A 535-nucleotide genomic window follows, 5' to 3' on the forward strand; every position below is an offset into this window, starting at 1 on the left:
ATATTGTTTGCTTTATGTATTCTGGAGCTCTTTCATTGGGTGCATAGATATTTATTATGATCATGTCCTCTTAGGTGATTGATGTTTTTATCATTATATAATGGCCTTCCTGGTGCCTTTTGCTAGTTTTGCCTTGAAGTCTGTTTGATCAGAAATTAATATTGTCACCACTGATCTTTTTTCATTCCCATTAGCTTTATATATTTTTTCCATCCCTGAATTTTAATTTTTTATCTTTGTGTCTAAGGTGAGACTCTTGCAAGCATCATATTAATGGGTTTTGTTTCCTTATCTATTCTGTCAGTCTCTTTCTTTTAGCTGGTGCATTTGATCCATTTGCATTCAGTATAATTAATGATAGGTATGAATTTACTGCTCTCATTTAAAATTTTCACTGTGAGTTGGGTGACAGTTTACAGAGCAAATTCACTTTCTATACAGCAGCTCACATACACTTTGTCTCATGACATTGACTACAATTTACCACAGTGCAACAGCTCCCCTCCCATTTCATCTCCATAGTTACCTCTTCCCT

This window comes from Orycteropus afer, unplaced genomic scaffold (genome assembly GCF_000298275.1).
Source record: "Orycteropus afer afer isolate SDZICR_OR568_19922 unplaced genomic scaffold, OryAfe1.0 scaffold00206, whole genome shotgun sequence".
Taxonomy (NCBI): Eukaryota; Metazoa; Chordata; class Mammalia; order Tubulidentata; family Orycteropodidae; genus Orycteropus; species Orycteropus afer.